Source organism: Lygodium microphyllum, chromosome 10, assembly GCF_053477565.2.
Source record: "Lygodium microphyllum isolate KBCC chromosome 10, Lygodium_microphyllum_v1.1.10, whole genome shotgun sequence".
Taxonomy (NCBI): Eukaryota; Viridiplantae; Streptophyta; class Polypodiopsida; order Schizaeales; family Lygodiaceae; genus Lygodium; species Lygodium microphyllum.
In genome coordinates, this window is record NC_141144.1 from 64,607,092 (window position 1) to 64,622,981 (window position 15,890).

Genomic DNA, 15,890 nt, shown 5'->3' on the forward strand with positions numbered 1-15,890 from the left:
ATTCCTTACCCATGATGTGGAAGCTAGTCCTCTAAAAGCTACTCATCACAAAACTAATTCCAATAACGAGCTTCCAAAGAAGAAGGTAAAAGCTAAGAAAGAGGCACCGAAGCGTACTCACTATAACCAAGAGAAAGAATGGTCTGATGGAAGAAAGCTAATTATCATGAATTTAACTTAGCTATTTCTCTTTGCAAGGTAAAGTGTGATGTGAATCTTGTGCAGCTAATTAAGTTATCTCTAGGAGTGTGCAAAGAGTTTAAGAAGATTCCTCGCACTGGCTACATCGTTGACCCCTAACTGGTTTGAGTACGCTGAAAAGCATTGTCCAAGGGGGATGGCAGCACATGTTGATGGGATATTATTATGAGTTTAGAATTTATGGAATGGTTGGGACTGAAAATCCAAAAGGATGCCTCCATAATTCTTTGGATGGCTGATAACAATTTAAGATAATCGAAAGGTGGCACCGCCAAAGTTCATGTGTGTTGCTAATGTGAATTACATATTGGACTTTAGTCTTATTAGGTCAATAGGGTGGCTGAGATACCATGTATTATTAGGAAAGGCCATGGATCTTGCAATCTAACTGTTAAGTTGATATACTCACTAGTCATCTAATTTTTGACAGAGGTGCTAGACACGTAATAGTGGATGCATATCGTGAATCTCCTCAAAGCAAGAGAGTACATCTATCTTCAATAGAATTAGATGAATTAAATGATCCTTCTAGTAGTGAGACTTCATGAAATGATAAATTAAGAGAGAGTTCCACTATAAAAGATGTCTACCAGGTGACTTTGAATGAGCCAAGAAGCTCAAGACAAAATCAGAGATGCTGATGTGATTGATTTAGATCTTAGTACATTAGATGAGCCTTGAGAAATTAAATTAGGATTTATGCTTAGTTTGGAAGAGATGGACTATTTATCCTTGATCCAAGAATTCAATGATATTTTTACTTGGAGCTATGATGAGTTGAGGGGTATTCCTCCTAGTTTGTGGTACATACTATTCCCCCGTGAAGAAGAGTAGCCACCATGTTCAATAAAAAGTGAGGCATATGCCTTTTGAGCTAAGGGATAAACTAGTTGAGGAGCTACAAAAATTGTGTAAGACTGGCCTAATATTTCGTATACAACACATGGAGTGGTATTCACCAATAGTTATCAAGAAAAAGAAAAATAATCAAATTCAACTTTGGGTAGACTTTAGGGAGGTCAATAGAAAGACAGTCAAAGATTACTATCCATTGCAATTTATTGATCAGATTCTAGATCAATTAATAGGTAGGATATCTACTCGTTTATGGACTGCTTTAGTGGTTATAACCAAATGGCTATTGCAGAGGAAGATAAAAAAATGAGGGATCTATGTAGGCAAAAGATACATGTTCTCAAAAAGCTTTAAACCTCTAAAACATTATCACCTTGAAAACAAAATTTAGCATGATATTTGGTACCTTTGCATATAATGTTATAGCTTTTGGATTATGTAATGCACCAAGTTCTTGGAAACATATGACTAATAAAAATTTTGGTGATATATTCCTAGAGGAGCTGAAAGTCTTTATTGATGACCTAGGCGGAGGCACCCCCACAAGGGAGAGATAGTTGATTATTCTAAGAAAATATTTCAAGCATTGTAGGCAATTTTGCATTGCTCTCAACCTAGGAAAATGTGTCTTTTGAGTACCCTATGGATTGCTATTGGGCCATGTGATTAGCTTGGTTGATCCTGAAAAGATAATGGTTATCATCGCTATGAGCCCACCATGTACTCCTAAAGAAGTGCATAGCTTTTTGTGATCACAATCAAATATTATTGATGATTTATTAATGCACTAGTTGAGAGGACATTGCCATTAACAAATCTATTATTCTTGAACTATTTGTTTTTTTTAGTAATCCATATCAAGTATCCTTCAAGGATATGAAGTAGGAATTGGAAAAAACAGTGGTCCTAGAAGTGCCTAAAAGGGGTGAGATATTTTATTTATTTTCAATGGTTACGATGTATGCTGCTTAGCCCAAATTTTGGAGGAGAAGTGGTACCATCCAATTGCATTTGCTAATTTTTGCAAATTGGGAGTGTCAGAGATTAATTATACCTACATGGAGAAATTGTATATTGGGATGACTTTACAACAAAGAAATTCATGCTCTACATCCTATATGAAAAGAATAGTGTTGAATAAGTTGCAATAGCTTGAACACCTAGGGAAGTGGCTGATCACTTTGTAGGAGTTTGACTATGAAATTAGAAGTAAGCTGCCAAAGTTGCAGGGCATTGTTGAATGTCTTATGGATTTTGAGGATCGAAGGAAGTCTTGGATAAAGGAAGTGACCTTGAGGGTCTATTCAAAATCCATACAGCCTCCATTTGGCCTCCATTCCATCCTGTCTGCCATAACGCACTATCCATCCATAGGAGAGACTAGAGCCACTTTGTGGAATATTAAAAAGAGGAGAATTAGGCACCAAGTGTTGAAATTTTCCTTGATTACAAGAACACTATATTGACAAGGGATCGATAATGTTTATCACTGATTTGTCATGCCTGATGAGATTCCATTTATTTTTGAAGAGTGTCATGACTCCACTTGTGGAGGGCACTTTGCTAGACAATTGATTGCACAAAAATATTTAAGAGCTGAATATTGGTGGATGTCCATTTTCTAGGATGCATTTGCACACATCAAGAGATATGATACATATCAAAGACATAACAATAGGAAGAATAGGAAGCACCCACTGACTCCTATCATGGCTATACTATCATTTGAGAAGTGGGGCATTGATTTTGTTGGACCTATACATCCTTTGTCAAAACAACACAAAAGCGCTATATCATTGTGGCAATAAACTACTTTATAAAGTGGTCTAAAGCCCATGCTATGATAAAGAATAATGCTAAGGAAATGGCTAGCTTATTTTAAAATATATTGTTTGCAATTTTGGTCCACCAAAGAAGCTTGTGTCTAATTGTGGGACACATTTTCTGAATAAAGTGATTGAGACTTTGATGGAAGCTTTGAAGATTAAACATAATAAGGCCACATCTTACAACCCCCAAGATAATGGGTAAGTAGAGAGTACTAAGTAGCATGTGGGGATCTTATCCAAGATGGTATCCGAAGGTAAGCATGATTGAGATGAAAATTTATATGTGGCTATTTGGGCTTATAGTACGACATTTAAAAGAGCTACATGTCACCCCCCTTTTAAATTAGTAAATGAAAAAGAGTGTGTTTTATCCTTGGAGATTGAGCTACCTACAATAAGGCTTGCCCGAAATCATTCTTTGGGTGAAGAGGAAGTGTTGCAAGAAAGGTTCATTTCCCTTGCACATCTTGATAAGATTTGGTTATAAGCCTCGTTACATCAGGAAATAGGCAAGAAGAAATGAAAATGCCTCATGAACAATGGGCTAAGAAGTATAAATTTACTAAGGGTCAATTGGTTCTATATTATGATTCTTGTCACATGAACTCTTTTGAGGCAAATTGGAGCCCAAATGGGATGGTCCTTATAAGATTATTTGTATAGGAAAGAATGGCTCTACAATCTTTTAGAGGATTTGCAAGGGGTAGAGTTCAAAACTAAAGTAAATTTTAATAAACTAAAGCCCTATTATATATAGGGACTAATATTGGACTTGGTGACTTGGTGCCTTTGTAGGTCCTTTAGGATCTAGCTTAAACTTGTAGAGGGTACCAAGTCTATTGGATGGGGGAAATCATTTCTTATCTTGAGTATCTATATTTAGAGCAACGTTACCACCAAGGAAAAGTGATTTGGTGGAGTAAGGGTTATCACATTAATGAGTGGCAAGAAGGATCTTTTACGTGGGATATTCGACTCTTATTGCCACCACTATAATAGGGTTCTTGCTAGTATCCATATTGAGTGTTTGATTGAGGAAATAGAGATTGTACCGGTCTTACATCCCCTCTCTCAATTAGACTCTAATTATTATAAGTACAAGTAGTTTGATCGTTAGGACAGGTTACATCAATGAAGATGTGGTTTACATATCCAAGTAATTCAATATATGTATACCCTCTTTATCATGTGCGTTCAATACCTATTTATAATTATCCTTATCTATGATTTTTCTGTTAATAAAACATAATTCTTTTCTATTCAATCTATAAGTAACCGCTTTATATAGGACCCTTTTGTATGTAAAAAATGTGTAAAAATTGTATTTTAAAAATCCCTTATGTTGAACCCACGTGATATATACATATATTTATGCTTAACCTCACTCAATTTACTAATTATATTTTGATGGAGCTTCTCAAGGACTTGCTAACTATGCGAGTGCAAGGGTTATAATTAAAGACCCTTGTCATTGAGTAATTTTAAAAATGGAAGTGTATTTAGGCACTACTTTTACGAATAATATGGCGAAATATTAGGCCTTGCTGATGGGGTTAAATCTAGCTAGAAATGGTGGTATTTGCCGGTTATTAGTAAAAGGCGACTTGCAGTTAGGGATGGATGAATCTAAGTTCAAAGATGGGACCTTGTGCTAATGGACTCATTACCTAGATCAAAATTCACTTTTCTACTTTGTTGTGAGGACATGTTGTCTTTTCCATTGACTAATTCCACTACGAGCTTGGATGTGGGTGCATTCTCTACATCTAGTTTCTTTGAAAACTTTGAAAAAATAAAGGAATGAGTGCTTTCATAATCTATCAAAATCTTGAAGGGTTTAGCTTGATGGTTTGCAAGAGTTTGAATCACCAAAAACTAGCCATTTGGTTTGTTGCTGCTCCTCTATTTTTCTAGAAGCTCATAAGAATCAAGGATAGTTGTAATGTTAAATTTTCACAAAGTTTAGTTTGTACTATCTAACTTGCCTTCATTTTAAAGGTTGATGGAAGAATCCTAAGTGTTTGAATTGTTGGTACAGTAGCACCACCACTCCATATGCTAGCACTACTACCTAATACAATAGATGACATTTCTCCTCTTTGTTGTTGAAGCCTTTGCCTCTTGCATACTCTTCACTCCTCAAAGTCCCTTGGAATCTAATATCATATAGAAATTACATGGCACAATAGCAGAGAATTTGAGCAAGGAGTAGAGAACACACAATAAATATAAGAAGAATGAACACTGCTTTAATTTCAAACAAATTGATACAAAGATGGCTTTGTCCACTTGTGCACTTCCACTGTGAAGCTTAGACTGCAAACTAGATAGATGATATGAGAAGAGCTTAAGGGTAGCTGGAAGAACTTTGACTGAATGAAAGATAGATTGAGGATGGATTTGGAGGGGTCATTCTTTTATAGCCTAGGAAGGTAGTCTAGCCAGCTTGTCTGACCATATTATGAACCTTTCCTAGTCGGCTAGAAAATATTCTAGGAAATGTTTCTTGAATCCCAAAATAAGATTCCTAATAGCTCCCACACCCCACAACCCAATGCATTGTGCCTTGAGTTTCCACCAACATAACTACTTTATCTAACCCAACAGCTAGATCCACAAAGGTCACCTTTTTGCCATCAAATCACATAGAACTCATCTAACATACAAGTTAGGACTCAACCAATATCTGTGCTCACACATGGATTCTCCTCACAATGGGGGCCTTACAATATAGATCACCATAGAAAATTCATGGAACCTTATGAGGATGGGACATTGAGCATATCTAACATGAACCAATCTCCTTTTGTTAAGGGCAGCTGCATGGAGATGGTGCTAGGGACAAGTTAGATGATCATATTAGAGAATTTGACATTTTCTCAAGTCTCAATTTCATGTAAGTGATAAATATTTGACAATGTGGTTAAATAATTATCCATATTTGAAAGTGGAATTTGGAAAGATAGCTTATATAATATTTAGGGTAGGTTTTGATGGTACAAATTACACTTTGTGGAAGTTTCAATTACAAATATCCTTGATTCTTATGAGCTTCTGGAGATGGTGCTGGAGATTGATCTAAAACCAAAACCCACCCCCGATCCATCAAATTCGAGTATTATGATTCCTACAAATACAAATCTTCTATGAGCTTAGAAACAAAGGAACGTAGATACATTGTGTGGCTTAGTTACAAGCTCTTCTAGTACATACAACCAAGGCATCAAAGGCTTAGAACATACTAAGGAGTCACTACAAAACACAAAATTAAACAAGGATTTAGAACTTAGAGAATAACTAGCAACATAGAAGTTTATTAAAGGAGAGACAATGAAGCATTTATCACTTGGATCAAGAATCTATGCAACCAAATGACTGGCATGGGGATACAAAAGACAAGTGAGGAGCTAGCTCAAAGGTATCTTTGGATTTGTCCATCAAATTTTGATGGATTGGTAATTTCCCTAAATACTAAAGTGAGACCCTAAGCTTTAATGTTTGAGAAATTTTGTGTACTACTAATAGAGGAGGAGTTATCACTTAAAGCCCAAAAAGGTAACAATAGTGGAGATTATGCATTTTGTGCCAATGCGAAAGGAAAATTTGGTTCCTCTGCCAATGGTGACAAAGAGAAGAAGGATGGTAGAGAGAAAGATTCAAGGAGAGTGCTTCTATTGCAAGAAGAAAGAACATGCAATTGTAGATTTCATGTCAAATAGGAAAATGGAAAGAATGGAACTATGAAGACTAAAGGGAAGGAGACAAACAATACGGATAAAGCAGAGTTGGAGTTATTCATGGCAACCATTGAGAAAGTGCAATCCTTGCATAAGAAATTGTAGAAATTACATGGCATAGTAGACAAAAACTCAGCAAGGAGTAGAGAACATAAATAAATATGAGAATAACAAAGACTATCTTAATTTCAATAGAATTGATACAAAGATGGCTCTATCCACCCATGCACTTCCATTTTGAAGCTTAGATGGTGATCTAGATAGATGATAGGTGAAAAGCTTAAGAATAGCTTAAAGAAGTCTAACTGTATGAAAGATAGAAGAACAATGGCTTTAGAGAGGTCTTCATTTTATAGATCGAGAAGGTGATTCGATCAGCATGTTTGATCAGTTTATGAATCTTCCCTAGTCAACCAAGGAATATTACACGAAATATTCTTTTTACTATCGGGTCAAAGGTGCTACCCCCCATTCCCTTGTTAGTGGGGCCATTGGTCCCTTGAGACCCCCAAACCAAGGGCCACTTCCATGGCCCCTGAACTCCAAAATAGGAGCCCTAATAACTCTGACACCCCACAACTTGAGGCCTTCTTCCTTGAGTTGGTACCAACATAACTACTCTATCTAACCCAAAGGCTGGATCCACAAAGGTCACCTTTTTTTCATTCAATCACATAGACCTCATCTTATATACAAGTCAAGACCCACCCAATGTCCATGCTCACATATAACTTCTCCTCATAATGGGGACCTTACAACTTAGAGTACCATGGATCATTGGTAGAACCTTACGAGGGTGGGTCATTGAGTATATTTAACATCCCCCTCAATGCCCATAGGTGAACTACATCATCATCCCAATATCAAGGCTCTAAAGATGAGTTTGAAGGAGATCCTTTGTAAGATATGTGGTAAAGATATTTTCTCCATTCTCCTCTATTGGACATTACAATAGCTCTAGTATCCCATCCTCCATCAAGTCACACACATAGTGATACTGAATCATCTCAATCTGTTTGGTGCGTACATGAAAAAGGTGATTTTGGGCAATGGTGATGTAACTTTGATTAACACATCTTAGCACTATTGCATCTTCATCATGTACTACCATATCCCATAGGATCCTCCTTAACCATATTGCTTCACATGCAACAAGACAAGCTACCTTGTACTCTGCTCTAGTAGAAGACAATGCCACAATTGGTTTCTTCTTACTAATCCAAGAAAATATTCATGAACCCAAAGAGAAAGAATATCTAGAAACTGATTTCTTAGAATCATTGTCACCTGACCAATCTAACTCATAGTTTCCCATAAGAGCACTTGCAAAAATATATATGACACCATAGTCAAGAGTTCCCTTCAAGTATTTAAGCACCCACATCCTAGATTTCCAATGACTTTCTCGTGGTTTGTTTGAGAACCTGTTCAAAACCCCAATAGAAAAATTGCTATCTAGCATGGCATTACACAATTAAATGAGGATGCCAACCAATCTCCTGTACCTCCCAATGTTTGCTAGTGCTTATGTATCCTTAATCGATAACTTCACATGAACATTCCTAGGTGTAGCTATCTCCTTACATTTGATCATGCCAAATGCTTTTAAGATCTCCCATGCATACTTCTTTTGAGAGATGAAGATTTTTTTCGACATACTTCAATCCCCAAACATTAGTATAACAAGCCCAAGTTCATCATTTCAAACTTAAAGCTCAAAGCCTTTCAAGTATGATGGATTATATCTTCATAGTCACTTGTAATAAGGTCATCCTTATATATAGGACAATCACTACAAAATTTTCACCATCCCTGTAAACATACAAGTTAGCATCTGAGGCACGTGTTTTGAAATTGTAACCGAAAAAGAATTTATCAACTCATCGATATCATGCTCTAAGGGCTTGCTTCAGTCTATTACAATGTCTTCTTGAGCTTACAAATTTTGTTCTCAGAATGGGGGGGCTAAAGCCCTACTCGTCAAGCCACGTACACCTCCTCGAATGTTGATTTCACATCTATTTGGTAAATTGGCCACTTTTTACGAGCAGCCAACACCACTACAAGTACTATCCAAATAGTGGTCATTTTAGCAGTTGAAGAAAATGATTCTTGAAAACAAAATCCTTTAACTTGTGAAAATCCTATGCAACTAATGTAGCTTTGTACTTTTCTAAGATACCATTTCAGACCCACTTGGTGTGCCAATAATCTTTCTCTTTTTTGGCCAATCTACTAGCTCCCAAGTATCATTCTTCATTATGCTATCATACTCAGCTTGCATAGCTATTCTCCAGGTTGGATTGGTAGGTGCTTCTTCCAAGTTTGCAATTCTTTATTTCTCTCATAATCTTTGCCATCAAGGCGAGATTGACTATGTCAATAGAAGCCTTTCTTTGCTTCTCTATTCTCAATGACCTCCTTGGTCCATCTACCCTTTCCACAATTGTGATAGGCATAGTATTTGCTACAACCATAGAGTTACTTTACCCATCACGGCAATGGATTTTTAGATGGCATGATTGCTTATTGGTGAACTTTCTCCTCATCATCTAAAGATGATGCTTCCTCCTCCTTGAGAGTAGGGACAACTCTTGAGATAGGTTCATAATGGACTACTTCTTCACTGGATGATAAAGTTAAAGAACTTGTATTCTCCTCCTCCATTGTATATGGCTGCTCTATGAACACTACATCATCGCCCGCTATGATCTTCTTTGCCTCTTGGTTATACAATTTGTAAGCCTTTTGCTCATCATTATTACCCTAGAAGATACATTTTGTGCTTTTTGGATTTAACTTGTTTCTCTTATCCTTTGGAACATGTATATAACATTCACATCCAAAAGTTCTAAAATGTAAGTCAAATGGTTCCTTACCAAAATAGGCCTCATGAGGACTTTTTTTCTTGAAAGCCTTTGTGTAACTCTGATTGAGAATGTAGACACCAATATTAATAGCTTTTGTCCAAAACTGGTTAAGTAATCCCTTGGCCTTAAGCATACACCTCGCCATTTCCGCAATGGTGTGATTTCAGCATTCAACAATGTCACTCTGCTAAGGTGTATGAGGCATCATCAATTGACACTTAATCCCTTTTCCCTTGCAAAAGTCTTCAACTACTTTGAGTTGAACTGACCACCACTGTTCTAAACTTCTTTACACTTTTCCATGTTTCATTCTCAACAAGTTTTATCCATTCTTTAAACTTACCAAATTCTTGAGCCTTATCACAAAGGAAATACACTCACATATTTCTTCTGTAGTCATAAACTATCAACATAAAGTAAGAAGATTCTCCCAAGGCTTTTGTAGGCATTTTACTGCACAAGTTAGCATACACTAACTCTAGAGGAGTCTTCTCTCTATTCTTGCTTTCTTGTGGAAATGCCTTTCTTTGTTACTTGCCCATCATACAAGCTTCACATGGTTCCTTCATTTCAGTTGTACGCAGGTGAGCAAGCATACCTTGATTATACATCTCCTTCAACACTACAAAACCCATGTGACCAAATCTTTCATGCCAAAGTTTACTTCTACCCACACCAAGGGTAGTTGTAGGAGCACTTAGATCATACAAGTTGTTCATCCTTTCTCCTTTGCTGAAAGCTTTGCCATCACTATCTATTAATAATTTATGTACTTATCTTAGTGAACCTCACCTCATAACCAAGATCGTCGGGTAAGTTACTCGTGAATATATGTGTGCATCACGTGGGTTCAAAATAAGATATTTTTAAAATACCATTTTTAACATATAGAAGGTTGTAATATAAAGGGGTTATTTACAAATTGAATAGAAAATGGTTATGTTTTATTCAAGAAAATTTCATAGATTAGGATATTTATAAATAGGCCCTAAATGCACGTGATGTAGAGGATATACATATAGTAACTCTCCTGAGCCAAGATTAGTTTATAGAAGCAATTGATAGCATATTTCTCTTAATCTTTGGAACATACAACACATTTGAAAAATTCTTGACTTCACCATTTGCAATAACAAAGAAAATAGTACATGTGCCCTCAACAAGGTATTTTTCATAATTCCCAACCATCATAATGATGGATTCTTGTAGAAGCTTCATATGGATATATAGACCTTTTTTGTTGGTCATGTGACAAGAGGTGCCTATCCACTACCCATGAGTCAACGTTATATATTTATTGTGTCAAGAAATACACTTCCTCAATGGTCACCACCATGAATAACTCTAACTTTGCTTCAACCATATTGGCTATCTCCTTCCCTTTAATCTTCACAATACCATTATTTTCATCTATTCTCTTGATATGATAATTTGAAATTGCATATCCTTTCTTCTTGCAATAGAAGCACTCTTGTTGAAACTTTTTCTTACCATTCTTGTCACCATTATGGTAGAGAAACCACATTTTCCTTTCATATTGGTGGAGAATGTAGCATCTCCATTGCTCTGCTACCTTCTTGAGCTCTAAGCTTCAACTCCTTCTCCATTAGTAGTGCAAAAAAATTCTCAAGTGTCAAAGCTTGGGGTCTCACCTAAGTATTTAGGGAAATTACAAATCCATCAAACTTTGGTGGAAAATTTCAAAGACACCTCCGAGCTAGCTCCTCACTATTCTTTTGTATCCCAATTCCAACCATCTAATCGCACAAAATTTTAATCCAAGTGATAAATGCTTCAACTCTCTCTCCTTTAGCAAACTTCTCTACTACCACTTGATTCTCCAAATTCTGAATCCTTTTTTGATTTTGCATTTCATACTGACTCCTCAGTATGTTTCAAGCCTCTGAAGCCTTGCTTGTATACTGAATCAAGCTCAAAACAATATCTAAACAACTTGTAACTAAGGCACACAATGCATTTGCATTCCTTCATTTCCAATCTCATAGAAGATTTACATTTGAAGGAATCACAATACTCGAATTTGATGGATCAGGGGTAGATTGTGGTTCTAGGTGTTGGAGTTATATATAGCTTACCCTATCTAAACTAGGTCTCACCCATATATATGTAGATTGTGATCAATATGATATAGTCTTTGGGAGTGTATATGGTGTGTCTCTTCTCTCTCTATCACGTCTCTACATATCTTCTCTCTCTATATTTCAACATGGTATCAGAGGTATCACAATTGACTTCAATAACACAATCAGAAAGTATACCTATGTAGTATCTCTTCCATTATTGGTTCATGATCTTTTTATACTTAAATTTGATGTTTTTATGAATTTTAAGTATAGAAGAAGTTTACTTGATCATCATCGATCATCCTTTATATTGCAGCTATGCTGAATTGTAGATATGCCTTTCTTGGACACCCTAAAAGTTTCTATTTGGGAAACTCTTAAGGAAACTCTTTTCTCAAGAAAATGAGTTTTCATAATGTGCTAGGACTCACAAGCTTTCTTTCTATCAAATCTTTGCTCAATTTGGAGTTCTATGTCAAAAGTTATGTTAGCTCAAGTAAATTGGACTTGAAATAGGAAAACAAACAGGACAATAGCTTTTCATGCAGACTTCTACAATACAAGTTTCGTCATGATTACTCTCTTGTGTTTCTACATTTCTACCAAATTTAGCTAGATCATCATCGATTCTTGGCTAAAAAATAAAGTAATAATGTTTTGAGCGTTGTTCATCTATGTTGGACCAATTTCTTCTTTCAAACGTTTTGTCTATTTTGGGTCACTATATTCTTGCCCATGTTTTGTCTATATAGGGTCTCTTTCTTTTGGAGTATGCTTTTTGAACTAAACATCTTTCCTTACAGTATAGCCTCTGTGTACAATTTGTTGTGATGCACTTTCGTCTCGTCATTTCATATATGGTGTGCTCGTCTCGCCATTTCATATATGGTGTGCAGACTTTGTGATCTCATATTGTACGCATTCTCTCAACCCACTATGTCAAATCCTATAATCGTCAACGAATTTCCTTCTCGACAACATTCTGTTCCTCACTTTCAAGGACAAGGATTCCTTGGATGGAAAGTAAAGATGATGCTAATTCTTGAAGATGATGACTTGCATGATATTATTCTTGGTAATTTTGAATGTCCACCTCAACCAATTGATTAGGCTCACAATAATACCCTTGTAACTGAAGGGCCTATCTTTGAAGAATGGCAAACTATTTAAAATGAGTGGGTCAGATGCAACAAAGTAGCTCATCAGCATATTATTTTTGCTCTTTAGGAATCTCTTATGCTTGATATATGTAATCTTTCAACCTCACAAGCTATATGGGAATATTTGTTGATAGCAAATTTTGAGAAGAAATCTATCACTACAGAAATACTTTATCTTTGTAGTTAGCTCACTGAGTTACAATTCTCGAAACTTCTATGACAATACATATCCTATCATTCAAGAACATGATCAATAAACTTGCTATTGTTGGTGATGCTATTCCACAAGAGCAATTGGTAGCACACCTTCTTGATACTGCAAATGATCCTGCTTATAATAATATTGCTACTATATTATCTAACAAAGATGGGATCAATTTTGATCAATCTTGTATATCTTTGATTGAATATTCACAACAACATGAACAATGACACACAAATCAAGAAACATTTATGATCTCACAAGAGGACACATAGTTAGAACAAATTGATCAATCTTTACTTGCTCAAAGGTGTCCCTTTCCACACTCTACACGTAAGAGTCGTCATGGTGGTAACTTCTCTTGTCTCAAGTTTCCTTAATAGACATTGTTCTTATTGCAATAGAAATGGTCACACTATATATGATTGATAGGAAAAACAATATCATGAAGAACATGGTATTACAAATAAACAACCACATTTATCTAGAGATTATTCTCCTTGTGACTACTACAAAAAGAGTGATCATCTAACCCATTTATGTTTTAAGAGGTGTTTTGATTCAGATTGTAATAGAGTATATGCGACTACACATGACAACACTACTAAAGAAGCAAAATGTGTGAGTCATTCTGTCTCTTTGGAAAGTATACTGCATGTTTGCAATGGATCTCTTTTTATTATTGATTTTGGTGCTATGGGAAACATGACATATCAGTCTCAATGGTTACATAATTATCATTTATTCGTGTCAAGAATTTGGTCTATCTTGCTAATGACACAACCTAAGTCAAAGGTATAGGTGATTTATATCTCGGTACTCTTTCTTTAACAAGAATTATGTGTGGAGTTTTACATGTCTGAGATCTACAAAGGAATCTTCTTTCAGTTGTTGCAAGACTTGTGGATCTTTGTCTCTTTGTTTATTTTGACCATACCAATGTTAGATATGATCAATGCCCCACCCTCATTAGGTGCTACCAATGATCCATGGTGCTCAAAGTTGTAAGGCCCCCATTATGAGGAGAAGCCAAGTGTGAGCCCGGACATTGGTGGAGTCCTGACTTGTATATCAGATGAGGTCTATGTGACCGGATGGCAAAAAGGTGACCATTGTGGGTCTAATCTTTGGGTTAGACAGAGTGGTTAAGCTGGTAGCAACTCGAGGCCCATTGCATCGAGTTGCAGTGTAAGGGAGTTAAAAGGGGCCCCTATTATGGGGTCCGGGGGCCGCGGAAGCGGCCCCTGGCTGGGGGGTCCCAGGGGGGCCAGCGGCCCCCCCTGGCGGGGGTCCGGGGGCAACGCCTCGGGCTCGATGGTAAAGGGAATATTCCCTAGAATATTCCCTGGCCGACTAGTGGAGGCTCATATGGTAGGTCGGTCAGCAGGCCGACCTAACGACCTTCGCAGTCTATAAAAGCTAAACCCCTTCGCAGCCATCACCCACTCATCTTTCACCCAGTCAGAGTTGTTGTTCCAGCTAGCCTTAAGCTCTTCACCTATCTTCTGTCTAGATCGCCATCTAAGCTTCACACAGTGGAAGCACACGGGTGGACAAAGCCATCTTTGTATCAGTTGTTTGGAGTTAAAGAATTTACTGATTCTCCTCTTATCTGTTGTGTACTCTCTATCTCTTTCTCAGATTCTGTTCGCTGCGCCGTGTAATATTTTACATGGTATCAGAGCCCAAGGGGCTCTAGAGATCGGAGAGCGTGCAAGAGGCAAAGGCTTCAACAGCAAAGAGAAACTATGTCGACTCCGGGAAGCGGTTCTAGCGCATCAGGAAGTGGTGCAGGAGGTGGTGCTGCTGTACCGGCTATTCAAACACTGAGGATTCGTCCACCAACCTTAAGCGAAGGCAAGTTAGATGGTACAAACTACACCTTGTGGAAGTTCAAAATTACAACTATCCTTGATTCTTATGAGCTTCTGGAGACTGTGCTGGGGACTGATGCAGAACCACAGCCTACCCCCGACCCATCAAATCCTAGTGTGATGATATCTCTGAATGCAGATCTTCTACGAGCTTGGAAACGAAGGAATGCAGATACATTGTGTGCCTTAGTTACAAGCTGTTCTGACAGTGTTTTGACTTTGATTCAGCATACAACCAAAGCGTCAGAAGCTTGGAACGTACTAAGGAGTCAGTATGAAACACGGAACCAAACAAGGATTCAAAACTTGGAGAATCAACTAGCAGCGGAGAAGTTTGCTGAAGGAGAGACGGTTGAAGCATTCATCACTCAGATTAAAAATCTGCGCGACCAGATGGCTGGTGCTGGGATACAAAAGACTAGCGAAGAGCTAGCTCGGAGGTGTCTTCGGATTTGTCCACAAAAGTTTGATGGACTAGTAACTACCCTTAATACTCAGGTGAGACCTCAAGCTTTGACTTTTGAGGAGTTTTGTACATTATTAATGGAGGAGGAGTTGAGGCTAAAAGCCCGAGAAGGAAGCAACAATGGAGATGCTGCATTCTCTGCCAATGCAAAAGGCAAAGGTGTTTCCTCCACCAAAAATGATGGTGACAAAAAGAAGAAGGGCGGCAAGAAGAAGTTTCAAGGAGAGTGCTTCTACTGTAAGAAGAAAGGACATGCAATTGCAGATTGTCGTGTCAAGAAGGTAGATGAAAAGAATGGTACCCTTAAAAGTAAAGGGAAAGAGACAGCCAATACGGCTGAAGCAGAGTTGGAATTATTCATGGCGACCATTGAGGAAGTGTGTTCCTCGGCCCAAGAAGAATCTACTACTGACTCTTGGGTGTTGGATAGTGGGGCCTCCCATCACATGACCAACAAGAAAGGTCTATACAGTTCTATGCAACCTCTACAAGAATCCATCACTGTGACGGTTGGAAATGATGCTAAATGCCCTGCTGCGGGCACATGTACTATTTCTTTTGTTGCTGCAAATGGTGGAGTCAAAAAGCTTTCAAATGTGTTGTATGTTCTCG